Consider the following 21731-nt stretch of genomic DNA (forward strand, 5'->3'; position numbering starts at 1 on the left):
CCGGGAGAAAAGTGTTGCACCAAGCAGACTCCCCAATTCTGCTTTTAACATGTAAAGTCTATGGCGGGCTTGTCATACTTTGAATCGATTTTTCTTGTTCAAGAATCGGAGTGATCAATTAAAAAAAAAATACTAATAATTTTTTCAATCTTTCCTATCCACGAAAATGTAGGTTAATTTTTTTAATCTTTATTACTTTTTGTAATATTGCCTTTGAAACACAAGTCACTTTCTACCTTTGAGTAAGGGAGGAAGGCAACTTCCACCCCCAAGTTCACTAATCTTCTCGGTGGGAGGTCTTGCTCCCTTTTGAAAGTCTTTTTCTCTCTCTGTCCTTCTGAAGAACTGATATGGGAAACGCTTTAAAAACCGATAGCTTTCTTTTTAGTTATAAGCTTGTAATTTATTATGAAAATTATATTTGCTGATAATTCGTTCATTCTATATACATTTTATTTATTTAGTAGTAATAATTTTCTTGTTTTTATTCATTTTGAGAATGGAATTTATTTTTTAAATACATTATTCCCCCTTTTTTAAACTTTGTTTCTTGTTTTTTAGAGATGTTTCAGAATTAAAAAAATTAGCTGCTGAATAAAGTGAGATTAATTAAAATCGAATAAATGACGTAAAAGATCTTCCAATATACTATAAAGCATCACAAAACTGCAGTTTTCCTTTTTTTTAAGAAAAATATATCGTACACTCATTTGTAGGTTTAAAAAAACATTTACATTAAAACAATTCAAAAGGTTCCAATTTTTTCATTCCGTAAATAGTTTTAATTACTCCAATAGCTGGGATAGTATGTTTTTTCACGGTAAGAAAAAAAAATAGCTAGTACACAAGACCACGCATCATCCAAACATGAACAAGCACTTAACCCTGTTTTTAGGGCTTTAATGTAAATACACAAGAACACTAAAGTATTATGAAATTTTCATTTTAATCAGCAAATGAAGAAAAATATGAAAATACACGCATGTATTGTAAAATTCTTTAAAAAAAAAAGGAAGTAAAAGAACATTAGTGGTCATAATTAATATTCACGAGAGAAAAATGCAAACGGTATCAAAATATAATGAATCGATGCTTAGGAACGCAACACTGAAAATATTGAAACCAGTTTGATTGCCAAATGAAATAGAAAGAATGAGAAATGTGATTATTATAAACACCACGAAATTTCATCACGATAAATTAAAAAATAAAAATAAGCTGTAATACTTAGAGTTAAGCTACTCTTTGTTACTTCAGACAGTCAAACTGGTTTTGATGTTTTCAGACCTGATTCCTTAGTTGATTCCCTGATCTGTAGTTCCTAATTAATACACTTTTTAAAACTTTTTTTCGCAATATTCTAAAAATATATATTAAGAGTAGTAATTATGCTATATCTTATGTATTTAATAACGAGAAATTTTTCGAATTCATATTAAAAGTGTATAATGTAATTTTTATTCATAATATTTTGCTAGAACAAAGTATGTAATCAATGTGTTATTTTAATTTCTCTTCCCTGACCCTCTTTTGCCATTCATGGAGAAGAGTTTTAGTAGAAATTTCTATACTGCAAACTTTAATTAGTGTAATTATAGTTAATTAAAATATAAGAAAACTAACCGTCATTAGCATTACATAAAGAGGAAAAACACGAAAACCTCCCAGGGTTAGCCAGCATGCCATCTATATGAATATATCTCCTAGATAACCATAATTTTCTGTATTTTTGTATTTGATAAAATTTTGTAAAGTAAACTTGTCTCAATCTGTTGTTATGTTGTAAGTTTTAATCAAAACCAATAAATGCCTTTTTCTTTCAAAAATTTCGTTATCGTACTTTTTTATAAATTAATTTGGATTATTTTGATAAATCTTTATATTAATTACAGTGAGCAGTCTCACAAATCTATGTACTAAAATGTAAAATAACATAGAATTGTTTTATTTTGTTGTTTTTAATGATCCATCGAAATGATCTATTAGAAAAATAAATTTAAACTGTCACTTCAGCTTATTAGTCGAAAATGTTATAATTTATTTTTACGACAGAAATAATGGTATTTTTTATGAATCCTCAAAACTGAAATGAAAGAGTTACATCAATTTTCTTATAATATTACTTCTACGTTTAGAAAATTATAAAGCTTATCAAAGATAGTTTTTAAGGAATTTCTTAGAAATAAGTTATACTTTTGTAAGTTATTTATTTGTCCTTTTATTTACGACATTTACAAATAAAATGCGTTCATTACCCACTTTTACCATTATTCTTTGTTATTAGGGTTATAATAATTTTAATTAAAATTAAAAATTAAGTCGTTCCTTTATTATATAACGTAATCACAAGATATTACTTGATAAAAATTATTTGATAAAATATAAATACCTTTTAACAAGCAAAAGCCGATAAATGAAATATATTCACTTTTTAATAAGTTATATTTTACTTTATTCCTTTAAAATAAACTTCATATAAAAGTGCGCTCTCAAAATATGCAGTTTAATAAATTTATACTAAATAACTGTTTTAGATCAATAAGGAATTTCTTTTGTATTATTGTTAAATAATATCTCTGGCGATAAGTTTTTAAAGTAACTATAACTGAGAAGAAGTAATGTAAGTAAAAATGATGAATATGAGTTTGTGGGTGAAGTTTTAAATGTATCCGAGCTAAATTATTTGAATAAGTTAAGTGATATAATCGGAAACTAGATCTGTCTTAATATGATTTAAAATTTTGTGATAATTAAATGGAATAATTTTCAATTTTGATGTTTCAATTTGTTTGTGACAAATAACAAATAACCCCGGTGTTTATTTTTTAAGATCGAATCATAAATCCACTTCAGAGTTATTTATACAATAATAATTGTAGTTAGCAAAAGTAATAATTAAAATGAAGTGAGTTTTTAGTGAAGGTCAATTTAGTTCATTCAAATTGCGAAATTCAAATATTTAAGTCTAAATCAAATTTACATAGTAAGCAACCATATTTGCTTAAATAATGGATTAAATGTTAACATAGTTTTTGAAGTGGTAGAATTTAATTAGTTTCAAAACGGTGTAACAATCTTTAAAAAAATTAATTAAAATTAGAAAAAGATTGTGAAAAATATTTGTATTTGAATTGTAATTGAAAGAAGAAAATTAAATACGTAATAAAAAAATAAAATCTTGAACTCAAGGTTTTACTTTAACATAAAAAGTTTTAAAAATTAGCAAATCAATTGTAAAAAAATTAACAAACTTTATTTGATCTATAGAGAAAATATAAATTTATTTTTAATGTAGTTACTTTGTAAATTCGTGTAGTAAGTAGTAAGTATGGATCAGAAGGTGAATTAACTTATCAATAAACACGAATTCACATAATAAACAAACTTAACAAGTTTTATTATTAAATATAACAGATCTGTAAAAATATGGCAAGAAAAAGAACGATAATTGTTTTTCTTTATAAAAAGCAAGCGCGTGGCTAGATAATGATTGCACGCGACAACTGGTAAACGGTTTCAGCGCAGTGTAAGTATTTAACGATAGGTGGCGGTCGCCACACCATCTCCCCTTCTGGAAAAAAATAATTAGAGTTCAAATTCCTCAGTTAGCCTTTTTGGGAAGTGTACTACTCGTCCAAAACGAGTCTTTTTTATAAAGGCAGGACTTCGATCATTTTCAGTTGGTCGTAAAACAGGAGCATTATGTACCAATTTAGAAGGAATATCTGGCGGTTCAGCTAAATCAGAACTATCTGAGAGTAAATGGGCTGGTTTTAGTCTATCAATTGACACTACACAGTTTTTACCTTTTATTCTGATAGTGAAAGTTTTGTCGTTACGACTGTAAACTTCATAGGGTCCAGTGTAAGGTGTATGAAGAGTTGGCTTTACTGCATCAACTCGTAAGAAAACATGTGTGCAAGCAACCAAGTCTTTGAAAACAAAAACATGTCTTTTGTCGTGAGAAGAGGTCGGAACTGGCTTAAGATCGTGTAGGTGACGATTCAATTTTTGCAAAAACATATTATCGACCTTCTCTATTTCCGAAGAGGTAAAAAATTGTCCCGGAAGGCGCAGATTCTCTCCATAAACCAACTCAGCTGGAGAACATCCCAAATCCTCTCTATACACAGAGCGCAATCCAAGTAACACAGCAGGTAAAGCAAAAGTCCAGTGGATTGAGGTATGACACATAATGGACTGCTTGAGAACCCTATGCCACCTTTCTATCATTCCGTTCGCTTGAGGATGATATGACGTTGTATACGAAAGACGTATACCAAAGTTTTTTGCTAAAGTACGAAACAGTTCACTTCTGAACTGAGATCCTCGATCAGTTGTTATACCTTCAGGAATCCCATATCTAGCAAACCAATGAGTGTAAAGAGCTTGAGCAACTGTCTCGGCTTGTATATTTGTCAACGGTACTGCCTCAGTCCATCTCGTGTACCTATCGATACATGTGAGACAATATGAAAACCCTTGTGAAGAAGGCATAGGTCCAACTAAATCAATGTTTATATGGCTAAATCTTTTGCTTGGAACAATAAATTCTTGCAGCGGCGAGTGAACATGGCGAGAAATCTTTGCTTTTTGACATGCTATGCATGATTTGGCTAGTTTTGCGATTTCTCTTTTCATGTTTGGCCAAATAAAACGATCAGTAATTAGCTTCACAGTAGTTTTAACACCAGGATGAGCAAGGTTATGCAGGGCATCAAATACTTGGGTACGAAATTTTTCAGGAATAAATGGACGAATGAATTTAGTGGACGTATCACAGAATATGAAATTTTCACTGTTGGGTATTGGAAGTTGTTGAAGTTTAAGGAAGGAATTTGTATCAGATAAAATTTGTTGCAATTCGGGATCATTTTTTTGAGAATGAGCGATTTCATCGAAGTTCAATGATTGAGGGAACTTAATGCTGTTGATTCTCGAAAAGGCATCTGCAACAGGATTTTGTGATCCGTCAATATGTCGAATGTCACTAGTAAATTGAGCAATGAAATTTAGATGGTTAATTTGTCGAGGTGAGAGTTTGTCATATTTTTGATTCAAGGCATGAGTTAAAGCTTTATGATCAGTGAAAACAATGAAGTTTACTCCTTCTAATATGTATCGGAAATATTTAATAGCTGCAAAAATGGCTAAAAGTTCTCGGTCATATGTGCTGTACTTTTGCTCTGTCATGCTAAGTTTACGAGAGAAAAAACCAAGAGGCTCCCAACTATTGTCACTGGTTACTTGCTGAATCGATGCTCCAATGGCCTTATCAGAAGCATCACACATTAGTGCAAGTGTTGCTTTAGAATCAGGATGGGCAAGAAAAGTTACATTTTTTAGCTCTTCTTTGCACTGAGTAAAAGCATTTTCTGACTCTTCTGACCATACTAAAGGAGTCTTGTCATTTTTCTTTGAGACACCCAACATTCCATTTAAAACAAATTGTTTTTCAGCAGCTCGAGGAAGAAATCGTCTGTAAAAGTTAATAATGCCAAGGAATCTACGAAGCTCATTAACAGTTGAAGGTTTGGGAAAATTCTCAATTATTTGAATTTTTTCAGGAAGTGGAGTTATACCCTTTTGGTCAATAAAGTGACCCAAAAATTTAACTTTGTCAGTAGCAAATACGCATTTAGATAAATTTACCTTTAAATTATGTGCCTTCAACCTACGGAGTACTTCATCTATATGTAACAAATGCTCTTCAATAGAGGATGAGGCGATGAGTATGTCATCAATGTATACAAAACAGAAGTTTAAACCCTGAAGGATGTGATCAAGGAGTCTCTGCATGGTCTGGGCGGCATTTCTTAACCCAAAGGTCATGTAGTTAAATTCAAATAAACCGAAGGGAGTTATGATAGCTGTTTTCTTTATATCATCTTTATGCATTGGCACTTGGTGGAACGCTTTTTTTAAATCCAAAGTGGAAAAGACAGTTTTTCCATACAAATTCGAGGAAAAGTCATGTAAGTGACGTATGGGATAATTATCCGGTACTGTCTTTGCATTTAATGCCCGAAAATCCCCACAAGGTCTCCAAGATCCATCTGATTTTTTAACTAAATGTAGAGGACTACTCCAACAACTATTAGAAGGGCTGCAAATCCCTTTCTGGACCAAAACAGAAAATTCAGCTTTAGCTGCTTCTAGCTTGTCAGCAGATAATCGTCTAGCCTTAGCTGCCACAGGAGGTCCTTTAGTCTCAATAACATGAGTGGTATCGTGAGTTTGAGTTTGGTTTGGCGTATATTCAATATCATCAAATACGGTATTGTATTTTTTGATGACGCTATCAAGTTCAAAAGAAGATTTTAAAGTAGTTATACTAGGTAAACTGTCTGTACTTATTTTACCTCTAGTGGAAACTGATGTTAATCTGTCAATCAAACATTTTCGCTTTAAATCGACAAGTATATCGTAATTTGACAAAAAATCTGCACCCAAAATAGGTCTGGAAACATCAGCTACCGTGAAAGTCCATTTAAAAAGACGACGTAAACCTATGTCAACAGTTAAAGAACGTTTTCCATAAACAGGAATTTTGGATCCATTAGCAGCTACTAAATTTAAAATTGACTCTTGTTTTTTGCGTTCTGCAACAGATGGTGGTAGGACGGATATATCTGCACCTGTATCTACAAGAAATTTAAGACCTAATGTCTTCTCACAGATGATTAAGCGGCATTTATTTTCTTCGCCATAAACGCCTGCCACCAGCGACGTCTGGCATCCTAGTTTTCCGGCTTAAAACTACAAGGAGGAATGCATTTGTTTGCCCTGTCTCTAAACCGAAAATGATACCAACACATCCGTGTTTTGCTGTTAGAGCGATCACGACGTTTGTATTCATCTCTGTTTTGGCTACGACTACGAAATCTCAATGCTTTATCTAGTTTTTTACTCAGTTCATTAATTTGAGTCTGCATGGTAATTATAGTGTCAGGTAAACCAACAATTTTGTTTTCAGAGTGCAGTGTCGATTTTACCGTAGCAGAGTAAATTTCATTTGAATTTGACACATCGGCGATTTTATCGGCCATCATTGCTAGTTTATTTAATTCGTCAGACGAAGTACTAAGTATAGCTTGCATCTGTGTTGGCAGTCTTTGCAGCCATAACGATCTCAAAAATTTGTCATCCACACTATCGCCAGCTAAATCATGCATTTGGCGAAGCAATGCAGATGGGCGTTTATCGCCTAAATCGATATCTTGAAGGAGTTTTTTAAGTCGTCTCTCTTCCGAATCACTAAATACTTCAATTAGTCTATTTTTTAATGTTTTATACATATCATTAACTGGAGGTGAAGTAATTATATCACTTACTTGCGCCAAGATTTCAGTTTCGATTGATGCAACGACAATATGGTACTTTGTATTGTCTTGTGTTATTCCACTCGTAATGAATTGCGATTCGACTTGCGAAAACCAGATGATAGGATTATCTTTCCGAAATTGTGGACATTTTACTGCAATTCGAGCCAACTCAGTAGTGCCAGTTTCACTTTCATTCGTGTTCGGCATAATTCACAGTTCGTTGTCACCAATATATATTCTCTGTCCGGGTCACCAGTGTAAATTCGTGTAGTAAGTAGTAAGTATGGATCAGAAGGTGAATTAACTTATCAATAAACACGAATTCACATAATAAACAAACTTAACAAGTTTTATTATTAAATATAACAGATCTGTAAAAATATGGCAAGAAAAAGAACGATAATTGTTTTTCTTTATAAAAAGCAAGCGCGTGGCTAGATAATGATTGCACGCGACAACTGGTAAACGGTTTCAGCGCAGTGTAAGTATTTAACGATAGGTGGCGGTCGCCACAACTTTATATGAATTACTTTCATATGACTACATAGTAAAATTTTATAAATTTAAATACTCTGGTTATTATTAGTTCTCTAAATAATCAAATCAAAATAATAAACAATTCAAGATATAATTAGAAAAAGTGCATGTTAAATAAAATGATAAAACTATTTTGAAAATAAATAAAGTCGTTTTAGAGTTAAAAAAATGTTTTTTAAGTTTTTCTTAGAAAGAGAAAAAGCATAATATAAGATGAAGAGTGAGTTTCTTCTGATATCTTTTGAAAGCTAGTTGACCCCCGCAGGTTGCAATCCCCCTTCTGTGACAGTGGTTAGTCGATTAGTTTCGGGTTACTTAACACACGCACCCCCACAAAAAATGTAGGGGAGACAGTGGAACGGGTTTTGGAGGTGCAATATATTTCGTCCCTTTTCGAACCTATCCTTACTGAAGGTTAGAATTGAAATGGAAAGGCCTCCTTAGGTATTCTTTGGCCAAGCTTGGTACAGATGCCGCAGCGCCACTGATTTGTAAGGTTAACATTATAGAACCACGGCTGCCTAGTTAGTTTCGTTAAAGAAACTGATTTTAAAAACGTTGAACGGATAGAAATAGTCTGGCAAAGCGTTGCGAATTGAAAATTCTTGCGCAATGCAAATGGGATATAATGGAGGGAATAAACATAGTCCCTGTGATCATCCATGAGAGAAGATGAAGAAGAGGTCCCTGCGTATGGTAAATATATTCTATTTTATCCGATTAGTTAGCCATTTTGAAATTCGACTGAATTTAAAAGAATGATGAAACTAGAGAAAGTTGCTATTGTTCTTAATGTCTAAACTTCTTTATTCATACGAATTTAATCTCCCTAATTTGGGATAGTGATATAAAACTAACTAGAACAACTTTTTAGTTTGTAGAGTGGAATGTCGATATAAAAAATACGACATGTTATGCAGGGTTTGTTCCTGATTTTCTTGATAAAAATTATTTTATCCTGCAATAAATATTTTATTTAAAAATTTTTTTTTTATTTTATTTAAACTATAGTTCTGATATTCATAATTTTGGTGTGTGTTCAGAAAACCAGAATACTAAATGCAGATTTTTAAAAAGTAGATTTGAAGAATCCAAAAATTTGAAATTAAGACCCTATATTTTTAATGAAAAATGCTAAAAAAAATAGCAAAATTCAATATTTACAATTTTGAGCTATTTATCTATGATTAGACATTTAATCTTACCCACATTATTCTTGGTTTCAGGAGGGTTTAAGGGGTCTAGACCTCCTCTACCCCCAGAATTTCTCAAGATTGAAAATTATAATATGTAAGCTACCCTACAATAATGGAATAGAAACTTTAAGTTTTTGATTTTTTTTTAAAATTTCTCAAGAAATACTTAAAGGATTATTTTGTAACCTTAAAGAAGTTTAGTACATGTGATTTTTCATTTTTATCAATAAAATATAAAGGTTTCAGAAGAGAGACCTACTGAGATTGTATATATTTCAAAAAGTAATTCTCTCTCATTATCAAAATAAGTGGAAAATTGGTAGTTTAAAGAAATAATTAAGGGCAAGCTTAAGGGGATCTCTGTGCATATTTTTTTTTTCTTTTTTAAAAAGTAAACTAACAAAAAAAGATTAATTGATAAATAACTTGAAAACTTTTTTCTATAAGTTGAACTGATAATTATGAGAAAATAAGCATTTAAAGGTGAATTTTTTTTAAAAAAAATTAGGTATTAATTAAAAAATGGTTTTAAAATCACTTTAAAATTTATTAATATCCTTCCGTTAACAGATACTTCCAGTTGAATAATCATAATAATTGCAATACTCAGTTAATTTTACCAGCGTAATTAATTTTAATGAATAAATTTTTTCAAAATAGAATATGAATATAAAGGCAGTGTTTTTAAGGGAGAGGGGCTTATTTTTACAAAATGGCAAAGTGGGTGCATTTATTGGGATCAAAAGGCAAGCACGGCCAACTGCCCTTCAAGAAATGCTTAGGGGGAACACTGTAGTATATTTTATTATTCTTTTGCATTAAAATTTACTTTTATTACTCTATAGTTGAGTAAATTATACTTTTTACTTGGCTGTTTGCTTTTTAAAAAGCATTAGAATATATTACCTGATAAAAATTCATTCTATTCTGATTCATTTGCTTTATAAATATATATAGAAAGCAAAAAATAGTCGACATGTTTCAAGCACTTTAAAAATAGGTGCCGATTTTCAAGACTTGCCTGATGTTCATCATGGGAGGAAACAAAAGTGTTAAGAAATATTTTTAAAAAAAGTGTAAAGTTGCCATCGAAAAATGGAAAAAATAAGGTGGATAAGCAACACTAGAAAAACTACGGTATGCGAGAGAAGAAGAAAAAAGTGGAAGATCAGAACAAGAAAAACCACGGTGGATGAGAGGAACAATTCTATTGCTAAATATCTTCGTGTTCAGAATCATTTTAAGGGCCTATTGACAAAATCAAATTTAAGTCTCTTAAAGATCCTATTAGCTTTGATAATTGCTGGGGCATTTATCATATTCCTTGTCAGTGCAAGCCTCGCTACACCAGACAAACTGAACTCATTTTAAAATTTAGACTTGGGAGCATTATAAATAAATGTGTGTATAAATTTTTTAATTAAAAATTTTTTATATATAAATTCAATTATAATAGCTCATTAATGAGTTAAAATTTGTTAATAGACTAGTATAGAATAGACCTAGGTGTCTTCTGAAGTACTGTAAAGAGGTGCTAAATTATTGTTTAGTCCAAATGCATGCAATATTCCATCGGAAATAGTTTTTCCACTTATCAGGATAAAAATTATGATTAACAAAATAGACATAAAAATCGTCATTGTAATCTCTGCTCTCCTCCAAAAATTCATCTTACTATCCTGATAATACTTTTAAAAAAAAGAACATAAAAAGAAAAAGTTTTATTCTACCTCAAACTTTATTTGTTTTTTTTTTTTTATTATTATTAAGACCACTTTTTCTAAAATTGTCAAACGGAGGAATGGCAGATCTGCCTTAGTTTGGCAGATAGTAGAAGTAGATAGGAGCATGAAGATCCAGTCATTAGATCAAACAAAGATTATTCTAGGTGTTTTTTTTTTTTTGTGCACACTATACAATGCCCCCCCCCCCCCCCCCAAAAAAAAGACCTGAGCAACATTTGATCTGTTGCGTATCTTCATGTATTAGATCTCAATCTTAATGGTTCAAGAAGGTGACTTCAAATAAACTAATTAATTATCACAGACAGGTTTCAAAATCAGACAAAAATATACTTTTGCTACATATATAACTGACAGATTTCTGACCTCCAAAATATATGGGGTAGACTCAATATGGTCCTAATAGTTTGATCGGAGGATTACGGTCCAAAATTTTGGACCTCTTCATGTTAATTTTACTATATCTCTAAAACTTTTTAAAAGAATTGAATAATTTTTGCATACAATTATAATTCTTTTTCCCAAAGATAATTTCATGTAAAGTATAACTTTTAAGAAGTATTTATTCTTTTATTCTATAATAGTTTGAAATTTTTTACATCATTTTAAAGAATGTAGTTTTAATTTTCAAAATATAAAATTCAAGCAGAATTAGTCAAACAGTTTCTGAGAAGTTAATATTTGAAAATGTTGTTTTTGTAAAAGGTTCTTTAAATGTATGTGAAATTTCAAATCTTTATTATCGAATAATTTTTGTGTATTTAGAGTGAGAAGTGTGAAAGATCAGTCGGTGAGTGTGTAAATTTCCCTTATTTCAGGAATTAGTGTGTTATAGATGGTACCATACCGTTCAAAATACATCAATAACAGAAAAAATGGATTTGTTTCAAATGTTTAACTTGTGAAATATTTTATGGTCATCTCTCTATGCTTGAAAAAAGTCACCGCCATCTTCACCACTATTTCGAATAATTTTTACCTAGCATGCTTCTTATTGTCAAAGCTCAAAAACTATTATACAGTAGGGAACCGATTATCCGGAACGATCGGGACCATCGCTATTCCGGATAACTGATTTTTCCGGTTTTCTGAATCGCTACAGAAAGCCGTTTTTTTATTGTTAAACCCAACTAAAAAAAAAATTTTTGGAAATAATCTTAAAAAGAAGAAAAAACGATGAAGTAATACACTAATGATAATTTCCAAAATGATGGTAAGGTGAACAACATCTTTCAAAAAAGAAAGAAAAATCCTAAAATCTTATGAGGAAAAAAAAATTTTTTTTAAAAAATGGCGGGAAAATTTATCGAATTTCGTTCCGGTTTTCTGATTTCCAGATAAAGGGTTCTGTACTGTATAATCAGGGTGGCCACCCACCTGGAAAACCTTGAAAACCTGGAATTATCAGGGAATTTTTTTATACTGGAAAAAACCTGGAAAAATCAGGGAAATATGGATAAAAACCTGGGAATTTTAAAGAAAAACTGGAAATTTTTTCTTATATATTTTTTCAATTTCACTAATTTAAATTATTTGCTAATTTTCTTAATTTAAATTGTTTCATCCATTATACCCACATTTTTTAGACGGAAATGTATCTCCAAACAGTTAAAATATCATCAACTTACTTTGCTTTCATCAAAATTTGCTCCATTATAACCCTGTTAAACTAGAATACAACATAAAATTCTCCCATGCAAATGTCTTTGATCTCTATGCAGACTGTGCAATTTAGGAAAGGCAAAGATTATGGTGGAAGACGGGGTTAGAATTCGGTTTTTAAATTCTGTCCGTGTTCACACAATGATTCAAGTTTGTTCGCAATTGAGAGTGTTAATTTTTTTCTATTTTGACAAAATGAGTCAAAATGTTTTTGTATTTTTACTTTATTAAATTCTCTAAGAATTATAATTTAATAATAATAGATTTTATATTGCACTCTTTTTCGGAAAGCTTTTGAACTCAAAGAAGTCTGTAAATTATTTTTTCTCAGCAAACCTACTAATCACGCATTTCCCCCCATCACTAACAGCAATGTTTGTCGACAAATTGTTACAATTCTTGTTACAATGCTAATTTTTTCTATTTCCAGGGTTGGGTTTTTGACATCAAAAAGTGGTTTTTGACATGACAAGGGTATAATACTGGTTTAAACCGTCAAAAATGTCAAAAACTAAAGTTTGCCAAAAAAATATATAAACTTCAAAACTACCAACAGTTGCCATGCATTATATTGAAATTTAATTATACTCTAGGTAATCAGCAGGTTTTAAAATATTTTTTAATTAAAATTAAGGTAAAATAACAGATTTAAAATCTCAGAAATTTATATTCAAATGCATGTGCAGAAAAATTTTGCACAAAATTTTTTTAAATATTTATATTCTGAAAAAAAAAAAATTTTTTTTTGATACTTAAGAAAATTAAAAGTTTATTACTATGCATTTTTGACATATAAGGAACATATAACTAATATTTATAAGGAACTTACAAGTTATGTTGTATAAATACAAACTTGATACAAGTGTATGAAAAAAAAATTTAATGTTATACTGAATATCTTTATTATCCAGTATGTTAATTTGAATTTAAAAGTAGTTATATTTGGGAATAATGATAAATATAATTCATATTGTTTATTATATTTATTTATAATTATTACACTTATCATTTTAAAACAAATTTTACCTCTTAATTTTTTCCCCCACTTGTATTAAGAATACAAATAATGCATATCTTGAAAGCAAGAAGTAATTATTCAACAGCTGAATATTTAGATATTCAACAAAACTATGTACAGTAGGGAACCGATTATCCGGAACGATCGGGACCATCGCTATTCCGGATAACTGATTTTTCCGGTTTTCTGAATCGCTACAAAAAGCCGTTTTTTTATTGTTAAACCCAACTAAAAAAATATATATATTTGGAAATAATCTTAAAAAGAAGAAAAAACGATGAAGTAATACACTAATAATTATTTCCAAAATGATGGTAAGGTAAACATCTTTAAAAAAAGAAAGAAAAATCCTAAAATCTTATGAGGAAAAAAAAAAATTTTTTTAAATGGTGGGAAAATTTATCGAATTTCGTTCCGGTTTTTTGGTTTTCCGGTTTTCTGATTTCCGGATAACGGGTTCTGTACTGTATATAGTATTCAGCAAAATGAAATTCACAAGTATTTGGATAAACTAAATTTTCAGCATAGTAAATGAATAGGCTGAATATACTGTAAATCGACACTAACTACTCTGTGTATTTAACACAAAGCACTTAAATTTGTATTGTCTTATGTTAAAAAGATTATTAAAAAGATTTAAAAGAATATTAAAAAGATTTTTCTTCAAAAGATGTCTAATGTACAAAACTGCTAATGTTTATCTTTAAAAATGTCTAATTTTTAGTATAATCTATACTATACACTAAATTTGGTTATAAATAAATTTCTTAATAATATCACTGCAGATTTTCAATAACACATGAAAATGAATACATAATATTACAAAAGATGTGAGCTTTCAAAAGTACAAGATTTTGGTTACTATTCAAAATATAAGTGTTTCTTCAAAATTTTAAATTTATTTTTTCTAGAACATATTTAGAAACACTATCCTTTATAAAAAATATATAAATTTTATGTATTAATTAAATTTCACATATGAATATAGGTATTTGACATTTTCGACATTTTTGACAGTGAGGTTTTTGACGTGACGGTTTAAACCATGGTTTAAACTGTCAAAAACTGTCACATGTCAAAAACCTGCCAACCCTGTCTATTTCATTTTAACCTTTTATAGTATATTTTTATTTTGAAAAAAGTTTTTTTTTAGAACTAACTATATACACTGGTTATCATAAATTAAGGAAAAATCACAAAAATAGCGATAACTCTTTCAAAAGTAAGCCAAACCGTGCAAAATTTGCATATGTTGTCCACTAAGAGTAGCTGAGTAAAATTGCAATATGCAAATTAGTGGCGCTGCACTCGGCTTACGTCATCTGCCTGGAGCATAAAAGTCCAAGTTTGAGAGAAAGCACACAAATTTTACTGTGATTGCGACATTGAAAATCTGAGATAGCCAATTCGTAATAATGACCTCTAGGCATCATTTGCCTGAAGAACTACGATGGAGAGCCATCGGGAGACTAGAGGCAGGGCAGAGTCAATCAGAAGTGGCCAGATGGCTAAATGTGAGTCCATCTGTGGTTCATAGACTTTGGAGGCAATTTCAAACCACAGATTCGGCATCTAGGAGGTTCAGTCAAGGACGGCCAACTGTTACGACCAGTGCCGATGACCGATATTTGACATTAAGTGCACGCAGGAATAGAACCGCTACTCCGACACATCTTAGATCCTCTCTTGCTGCAGCCACCGGAAGGTTGGTGTCAACGTCAACTGTGCGCAGAAGGCTCCACGAAGGTGGTCTGTATGCGAGACGACCAGCCATTTGCGTGCCGCTCACATCACGCCATAGGAGAGACCGTTTGCAGTGGGCCCGACAACATGTCCACTGGACGTCAGATCAATGGAGGCCTGTTCTCTTTACGGATGAGTCCAGGTTTAGTCTAGAAAGTGACAGTAGACGTTATTTGATATGGAGAGAACCTGGGACCCGTTATCATCCATCAAACATCCGTGAAAGAGATGCATACGGAAGAGGCAGTGTCTGTGTTTGGGGAGGCATATCCTTAGGAGGGCGCACATACCTCCATGTCTTTCCAAGGGGAACCGTGAATGCTCAGGTTTATCGAGGCAACATCCTTGATGCTTATGTGCGCCCATATGCCGGGGCAATTGGTGATTGCTTCCTGTTACAGGACGATAATGCAAGACCACACAGAGCTCGCATTGTTGATGATTATCTTCAACAGGAAACAATTACTCGCATGGAGTGGCCAGCTCGATCCCCGGACTTGAATCCTATCGAGCACGTTTGGGATGCTCTAGGGAGGCGTGTATCTGCCATCAATCCGCCCCCTCAGACCCTTGCCACGCTTGCAACTGCTTTACAAGAGCAATGGCTCTCACTTCCTATTGAACTGATAGACCGCATAATTGAAAGCATCACACATCGCTGTTTGTGCTGTATTGCTTCTAGAGGCAATCATATTCCATATTAAAGGTACTTTTTCTATTGCAAACCGATACTTCCAATTTGTTTATTTTATACATGTGCTAATTTCTATACTACTATTAATGTCTGATAATTTCTTTTTATGTTGTTTAATACCTTATTATGTGTTGTATATTGTGGGTAAGTTTCATAAAATTCCATGTGTAATTTCTTGAGTTATCGCGATTTTTGTGAATTTTCCTTAATTTATGATAACCAGTGTATTAATATCAAATTTTACGGTTTTGTTGGTAAATATTAGTTTTTTTATTCAAAATTCGAATTGTATGTATATCACAATATCGAAAGTTCGTAAATGTTGCTTGCATTCCAGAGATGATATTTCAAAACTATTCCTCTTTTTACCGAAAAAAGCTGACAATGACTAAGGAATATATAGGAAACATATTAAATGATGTATATACATAAAATATAATTTTTTTTATTCATATGTGTTTAGTCAGGAGAAGGAAAACAAAACTTAGTGTTTTAGTTCTGCACTGTACAAGATTCCAGTTGTTCAAACAAAAACAATTAACTGTGCTAAACTAAAAAACTGTGTTTAGATTGAAATTCTTTAAATGTTTAAATTTCAAATAAGAAAAAAAATCAAAAAAGTATAACTTTTAAGGAATTTTATCTATTTTTTCTTCTTCTATAGAGTATAGAACTAAAAATTAGACAATTTTACATTTCTGACATTTATTTTTTTTATACTGAATCTCTTAAAATAAAAATGCTATTTCAAAATACCATTATTTAAAAATTTGACTTGAGATATAGGTTTAAGGAAAATATGATCAGTGAATTTTATAAAAAGCACTGGTAAAATGAAATACAGTATAATGCAGTGTACAGTACAGCTTTATATTGAAATGTAATTACAGTGATTCACAAAAGTGTTGATACACTTATGACTTTTAATGAAATAAGACTATCTATTAATTAAAATGAATGTTTCAGAATGTATATTTAATGACAAAAAATGTGTTCTAATCTTAACAAAACAGAAATATTTTAAATGACAATATGAAATATTTTAAAAACAAAGGAAAAGTTTATTTTAAAGGAATCAATCATCAAAAAGTGACAAAAACTTTATCCCACAAAAGTCATCATACACTTTTAACGAAAAACTCAGTCTATTAGTAAATCTAATTTTTCGTTAAATTAACATTTAGTGGAGTTTCCTTTAGCATCTACAATAGCTTTTAAAGGTTGAAAATATGTGTTACTAGTTTTTTCTTTTGTCAGGTGAAATTTGTGCAGAATATTTTTTTAAAATTTTTATAGAAACTTTTACAACACTCAATTGCAAATTTATGAATTTTTCCACAAAATTTATAATTTTTATCCCTGATATGAAGTCCTTCTTTTAAGCATTTTATCACCTATTGCACAGTTCAATTGAATACAGTAAACTAATTTAACATATTCATTACTGATTTACCTCTTATGAAGACAAATAATCAAATTTGGTCTATTTTATTACGACCACAAGTCATTTTTAAATGATAAAATAAAATATTACGGAGTTAGCAAGCAAAAATTAAAATATAATTTTGTTATTATAGGTTTGATACTAAATTGCTAATAAAGAAATGAAAAATTAAATGAAAAATAATTAAATAAAAAAAGCAATTGGCGATAATTTTAATTCTGAGATCCAAAACATTTAAATGTACGATGACTTTCGTGGGGTAACATTTTTGTTACTATTTGATTAAATAATTAACTTTTGCTTTGTTTTTAAAATATTCCATGCAGTTTTGCTAAGAATAGATTATACATCTTATTATCAAATACCCATTGTGAAATATTCATTTTAATTATTGAATTTTTATTTCCTATTTCAATATAAGTTATAAGTGAGTGAGCACTTTTGGGAGCAACTGTAATTATTAAAAATTATTCATATATAATCACCTGAAACGGTTTTCTTTTCCTTAATGAAAATATATTAAACAATACTTATCCAAGGTTTTATTGGTTATTCTGATTTTGTCGTTTTGTAGGTACACTTTGAGCAAATACTACTTAAAGTAACACATTAAATTCAATAAAAACAATATATTCTGCAAGCTAAACATATTATTTTCTCCACCTCTTAATTTTTTAAAAATTAATGTTGTACCAGAACATTAAAAATAATAAAAAAATATCTTGTAAAAAAATTATTTTTTTTTCAAGATATGTTTAAAAAAATGACATTTTGAATAAGATATTTTATAATACAGGCACTTTTCTTGTACACATCCTACACTTTATAAGAAAAAAGGAAAAAAACACAAACCTGGAAATTTTAAGATTTTTACCTGGAAAACCTGGAAAAATCAGGGAAATTTGAAATCTTTTTTGAGTGGCCACCCTGATAATACAATTTTCTTTTATTTAGAAACATGAACAGTTGATCCTTTTTGTAAAAGTTTTTGATTTTGTTTCGGTGTAATTAAATTTTAAAAATTTGGTGTTTCTTATACTGTTGTTCAATTAAAAAAAAAATGTACGCCATTCAATATTGATTTCGAGATAACTATTTTCTTTCCTGATATGTTAAATATATAAAAATCTCAGTTTTGAATTTTAGTTGATTATGATTTTTCTATTGTATGGCAGAATACTAACCTGAAAGGTTAATAAAAAATTTGTATTTTTTACATTGTTTGAACAAGAATGTCAAATTTTCTCTGTTAGGCTTTCTTTTTTAATGGATTATTAATTAGGGGGCTCAATTCTCAGAATATTCTATTTCTATTCGTTTTTGCTTTGAAATTTGCCAGTCAGCAAGTTATTAGGTTTGTAGAATGACAAAAAATCATGTCTTTATCTTAGCTGTAAATTTATTTATTAATATTTACCAAATGGTACATTAATTATTTTATTTATTAGATGGAATAGTTAAGTATAAAATCATTAATTCGTTAATGTGTTGGTGAAAAAAAAACTGCAAAAATATTAGCAACAAAGTAAATTTTTTTTATTGAAGCAAATGAATTTTATCTTTATATTCATGTATTTATATACTACAAAGATAACAGTTTTTTAACTTTTTAAAATTTCATAAAAAAAAGAAAAATTTTTTTTACAGATTTTAATAAATTTATATCAAATTTTCAGCCAGTTTTGCTGTATTAAATATTGCTTTCATTTTTAGAATTATAAATAAATGAAATTGTTTAAAGTTCTATTGACTTATTGTGTACATAAAAATTATCTGACTTAAGTTATAACAAATCTACTTCCTTAGCTGTTAGTAAATTTGATTTTATTATATATTCAAAAATATGCTTGTTTGTTAATATTATATTGAAAAATAATCATGCTTGTTTTTTTAACTACCAACACTTGCACATGTGTAAGATAATGTGCTAGAACATTTTATTTTAACTTGTTTTTTTTGAACATTTATTCATGACTTGTATTTTTTTTAGAGCTGTTCTTGATTCTTCTTTACTATATCTAAAGAGAAGTGCAGACGTTTTGTTGTTGTTGTTTTTTTTAATTCAGTCAAATAAGGAATTTCATTAAGCAAAATGGGATTTCCCCCTTCCCAAAACTATAAGTTCACAGCAGTCCCTCCTTACTTCACTGCTTTAGTTTCGTGGGATTTTATAAGGAGTTAAGAATCACTAGTCTTGTTAAAACAGTTTATTATTATTTTTTTAATTAAAAATTTTTTTTTAGTTGTTTGAAAAGTAACATTGTATGAGAAAGAAAGAACATAATGGGACACATTTTTATTCATTTCAGGTTTCAGTTCAGTTCAGTAAAATACTTTTATTCCTTTCTTAACAGGATTGAAAAGGAGGCAAAGAGCCAGTGAAAACTATTGAATTTTTGCTTGAGGTATCTTAATTGTTGATTATTTTTCTAGAAAAATTGATCTTGTACTAATATTTTTAAAAAAAAAAGATTATGTTCAACTCTAAATGCAAGTAAAAATGCTGTGTAATTTTTTCTCTGCAAGTAAAAATTTTTTTGTACTTTGCAATTTTTATCCACAAGTAAATTTTTTGTTAAAATTTTGTACTGTTAATCTGTTTTATGTATAAGAATAGAGTAGTGGTCAAAGATGTTTAAAATTATATTTAAGAAAAATTAAATTTCACAGTCTAAATGCTTCTGCCCCTTTTATTACGAAATAAAAAATTTCACGGCAGATATAGAAGCTTTTTAAAATATATCTTATTGATATCACAGTATTACATCAAACTTTCCCCTTACCTCACCTCCCATTATCTGTATTGTAAAAGTTCAGCTTTTTCATTTTTGTCTATTGTCATGCCTGATAAGAGAAAGCTATAGCTGAAAAAAATATTTATAATAAAATATTTGGGGTGTTTAATAGAATCAGTCTAAAAAAAGTCAATTTATTTTTTCTCAATATTTTTTTCATAACTGTTGTTGAGCAGCCGACCCATTTTTTGGGTTTACGACTACTAATGTTCAACTCCATAGGTTTGTAATTTTGAACCCAATCCGAAAAACAAGGGAACTCCTGGATCAAGTATTGGGAGAAATTTGCCTTCATGGAAGACTTTTCGATGGAACTAACCTGCATTTGCGTTACATGGATGGGAAAACACTCCCATGGTTAGCCTGTCATCAAGGGGAATCTAACCCATGATCTGTCTACCACTGAGGATATTATACTTCAGCACTGTAGTCAGTGCAAGCCGGGTGCCTAATTTGAATCAACCAGCCATTGTCGGCATTTGAATCCGGTTCATGTCATTGTGAGGAGAGGCCTCTATCCCCATAGCCACAATGGTTCCTTTCTTAATATTTTATAACCGCTGTTGAACAGCCGACCTAATTTTTGCGTTTAGGAGTACTTATGTCAACTAAAAAACTAAAGGTGAATATTTAACTTTCAATATGTCCAAATAATGTAACCTTTTGTTATCCTTTCAGACTAGTATTCTGTCATGCAATAGAAAATTCATTGAAATTAACAAAAATTCAAAATTGAAAATTATATATATCTAATATATCTGAAGAAAAAAAATTGTTCTCACAAATATCTTGAATGACATATGTTGTCTTTTTCAATTGCACAATAGTATAAAAGTGCCAAATTTTTTAAAATTTAATTACCTCCAAATTAATTCAAATCTTTTTTAAAGAAAGGGCCAACAATCCATTTTTCTTGAAATTAAAATAATACTCACATTGTTTTATCTAATAACTCACATTGTTTTATCTAATAGTTTTTAAGCTATGACAGTGAGAAGCATGCTAGGTGAAAATTATCTTAAGTATTATTTTTTGAAGGTGACTAACTTTTTTTAAAACATAGAGAGATAATCATAAAATATTTCCACCAGTTAAATATTTAACTTAGTGTCGTATACACAGTCTTTTCTTTAAAAAAATTATGCATAATTTAAAAAAAAATAAGATAAGTTTCTGCAGTTTGCTATTTTTTTAACTTTCTGCAACATACACTTTTAATACTAACCAGGCTATATTTATTTACTTATACACTGTTATACTTTTTTTTCCCCATAAAAAAAGGGTGAAGGATTTTTGTAGCTGAGTTGAGTGGCATATTTGCTCTAATATGCCACCTCGAATCTCTAATAAAAAGGAAACTGGCTTGTTTGTATTCAGGAGTAGGAGTTCTATTATGAGGGATTGAAAAAACTGCCTTTTCAATGGCAAAGAGATTTGATTTGTGGAGAAAGACTTAAGAATTGTTAATGGATACCTGAAATAATGCATGTGCATATTTTTCGTTGCTAGCAAAAACAAAAAGTTTGATTAATTATATTTATGTTTTCTAAAGAAAAAAAAAGACAATGAAATTTC

The 21731-nt window shown here is 29.9% G+C and overlaps 1 protein-coding gene across 5 annotated transcripts in view; it reads left to right on the plus strand.

Moving 5' to 3' along the window:
- Nucleotides 1–8032: 8032 nt before the first annotated feature.
- Nucleotides 8033–21731, plus strand: part of LOC107456085 (uncharacterized) — a 61581-nt gene continuing 47882 nt past the window's right edge. For 3 of the 5 annotated variants that reach the window (XM_087152467.1, XM_087152465.1, XM_087152464.1), the window contains exons 1-2: nucleotides 8056–8558; nucleotides 19716–19766. The gene's annotated coding sequence lies outside the window, so the exon portion shown is untranslated. Of the gene's footprint in view, nucleotides 8559–19715; nucleotides 19767–21731 lie in introns of all 5 variants that reach the window. The other 2 variants (XR_015429452.1, XM_021145759.4) reach the window with 2 other exon arrangements.

The sequence above is a fragment of the Parasteatoda tepidariorum genome, chromosome 9 (genome assembly GCF_982258835.1).
Source record: "Parasteatoda tepidariorum strain Cologne lab strain chromosome 9, Ptep-v5.0, whole genome shotgun sequence".
NCBI lineage: Eukaryota > Metazoa > Arthropoda > Arachnida > Araneae > Theridiidae > Parasteatoda > Parasteatoda tepidariorum.